The sequence below is a fragment of the Rattus norvegicus genome, chromosome 6 (genome assembly GCF_021556685.1).
Source record: "Rattus norvegicus strain SHRSP/BbbUtx chromosome 6, alternate assembly SHRSP_T2T, whole genome shotgun sequence".
Taxonomy (NCBI): domain Eukaryota; kingdom Metazoa; phylum Chordata; class Mammalia; order Rodentia; family Muridae; genus Rattus; species Rattus norvegicus.
Window position 1 is genome coordinate 51,316,613 of NC_141539.1, and position 3,158 is coordinate 51,319,770.

The 3,158-nt window shown below is 43.5% G+C and overlaps 1 pseudogene; it reads right to left on the reverse strand.

The window, feature by feature from the left end:
• Positions 1-1,848: 1,848 nt before the first annotated feature.
• Npm1-ps19 (nucleophosmin 1, pseudogene 19) lies at positions 1,849-2,808 on the reverse strand (annotated as a pseudogene).
• Between the last annotated feature and the right edge of the window lie 350 nt (positions 2,809-3,158).

The following is a 3,158-nucleotide window of genomic DNA, read 5'->3' on the forward strand; positions in this document are numbered from 1 at the left end:
TGGAATTCTTTCAGGCATTTTTGCGATTCTTCTCTGTAGGCTTCTACTTGTTCTCTAAGGGAGTTCTTCACGTCTTTCTTGAAGTCCTCCAGCATCATGATCAAATATGATTTTGAAACTAGATCTTGCTTTTCTGGTGTGTTTGGATATTCCATGTTTATTTTGGTGGGAGAATTGGGCTCCGATGATGCCATGTAGTCTTGGTTTCTGTTGCTTGGGTTCCTGCGCTTGCCTCCTGCCATCAGATTATCTCTAGTGTTACTTTGTTCTGCTATTTCTGGCAGTAGCTAGACTGTCCTATAAGCCTGTGTGTCAGGAGTGCTGTAGACCTGTTTTCCTGTTTTCTTTCAGCCAGTTATGTGGACAGAGTGTTCTGCTTTCGGGCTTGTAGTTTTTCCTCTCTACAGGTCTTCAGCTGTTCCTGTGGGCCTGTGTCTTGAGTTCACCAGGCAGGTCACTTGCAGGGGAAAAGTTGGTCCTACCTGAGGTTCCGAGGCTCAAGTGTGCTCGTGGGGTACTGCCTAAGTCCTCTCTGCGGCGGCAGCAACCGAGGAGATCTGCGCCGCTCTTTCCGGGAGCCTCCGTGCACCAGGGTTCCAGATGGCGTTTGGTGTTTTCCTCTGGCGTCTGGATGTGCGCAGAGTGCAGTCTCTTCTGGTTTCCCAGGCGTCTTTGCTGGGGTTTTTTAAGATTTCCTTTGTCAATGCAATTAGTATAAATCTCTTTCCCTTAGCTTCAGCTAGACGCTTTAGACAAGTGCAGAAAGCAGCCACATTCTTCACTAAAATACCACAAAACAGTCTCTAAGCCACATATTGAAATTCTCCACTGAAACCTCATAGGCCAGGTCTGCACAATTCAAATCACTCTTAATAACAACGTCTTTCATATTCCTACTATGATAGCCCATTAAGCCCCACTTAAAGCATTCCATTGTTTTCCAAATCCAAAGTCCCAAAATCCACATTCTTCCAAACAAAAGCATAGTCAGGCTTATAACAGCAATACCCCAGTCCCTGGTACCAGGGTTTTACTGCTGTGAACAGACACCATGACCAAGGTAATCCTTAGAAGGACAACATTTAATTGGGGCTGGCTTACAGGTTCAAAGGTTCAGTCCATTATCATCAAGATGGGAGCATGGCAGCATTCAGGCAGGTATGATATAGGAGAAGCTGAGAGTTCTGCATCATATTCTGAAGGCAAACTGGAGAATACTGGCTTCCAGGCAGCTAGGAAAAGGGTATTAAAGCCCATTCCCACAATGACACACCTATCCAACAAGGCCACACCTACTCCAACAAGGCCATACCTCCTAATAGTGCCACTCCCTGGGCCAAACATATCCAAAACCACACTGCCCTCCTTGAGTTCCTGACTTGGCTCCCTTCATGATAGATTGTTATTGGGACTTCTAAGCCAAATAAACCCCTTTCCTCCCTGAGTTTCTTTTGGTCATGATCTTTATCACAATAGAAACCAATAGGACAGTCAGGCACATTATTAATCTTTTACCTGTCCAAGGATGTTTCTTTTTTTTTTACTTTATTAAAATACTGAGTTTATTTCACATGTATATTTGTCTCCCTACCATTTCCACATCTGACCACCACTACTACTATGTCCTATCATAACATTCCATACATACTTAAAACCAAGTAAAGGGTGGAGTTCCATCCTTGAAAACTAAACAGGCATTTTAGACAACACATTCTTGGCAATTGAACCTGGACAACATTTATCAAACACAGTAGGGAAAGTTCTCACTTTGCATTATAAAAAGGACAGCCAGATAGTAACTATTACAGAAATGAAGTAAGACAGAATTATTTCAAACTGTTTAAACCATTTTCTTAAAGAGACTTCCTCCACTGCCAGAGATCTTGAATAGCCTCCTGGTCAGTCATCCGGAAACAATTCTTTACATAATTAATGAACTTGGCTTCCACTTTGGGAAGAGAACCACCTTTTTCTATACTTGCTTGCATTTTTGCCTTAATGTCTTCTACAGAGCTAGGTCCTTTGGGTGTTTTAGGAGTTTTTTCCTGTTTTTTGAAGGACTCTTGACCCTTTGACCTTGGTGTTGATGGTTTTAAATCTTTCCCATTTTGGTTTGATTTTTGTGCATTTTTGGCTGGGGTATCTCGTACAGATTTCTTCACTGGAACCTTTTCTTCAGTTTCCTCTTCATCAAAATCATCATCATCATCATCATCTTCATCATCTTCATCATTCTCATCATCATCTTCATCAAGTTTTACTTTTTTCTGTGGGACTTTGTTACCACCTCCGGGAGCAGATCTCTTTCCAGACATGCCTAACAGTTTTACATCATCCTGACTCTGCATCTTCCTCTACAGTTACTAGGTGCTGTCCACTTATGTGCACAGGCCCAGAACCACACTTCAACCTCAAGACCACAGGTGGTGTAATTTCGAAGCCCCCAAGGGAAACTGTTGGTTGTACAGACATTTTCAAAGTTGCCAGTGTTACTTTAACTGGACTGCTTTCATAGTTCATTGCTTCTGCCTCTACGATGTGCAACTCATCTTTTGCCCCTGCTCCTAAACTGACCGTTCTTGATGATAACTGGTGCTCATTTTCATCATTATACACTTTAAAGTGATAGTCTTTGTCAGCCTTTAGTTCACAACCGAAAAGGTAGTTCTGAGGCCTAAGAGGGCTCATATCCATGTCCATCGAGTCTTCCATGAGGTGGAGGCCCGCACTTCAGTGTGAGAGAAGCCGGACAGAAAACAACTGCCTACTGTTCCACAGAACAGACATGCAGGACGGAATCACGCCAAGCCCAAGGATATTTCTTAATGGATTCTTACTACCAGGAATCCCAAAGAAGTCTTGGAGACTATGCCCATACCGAGGGAAGAGGGCAGGATGTACCATCTACAGCCCAGTGAAGGTTGGATCACTAACTCTCTCCTCAGCTTGAGATAGGTCAGCTAGGGAAGAGCTCCTCCAGCACAGGGAGCTAATAATAAGCTTACAACACCATGTAAAGTCCAGCTTTGAAAAGCCTGTCCTGGGGGTACAGATGAAGCTTAGCATCAGACCACTTGCCCAGCATCCATAAGGCCCAGGTTTGAGCCCCAGAACCACAGAAAAGATAAAGAGAATAAGAAGACTGTGCTAAGCCTATC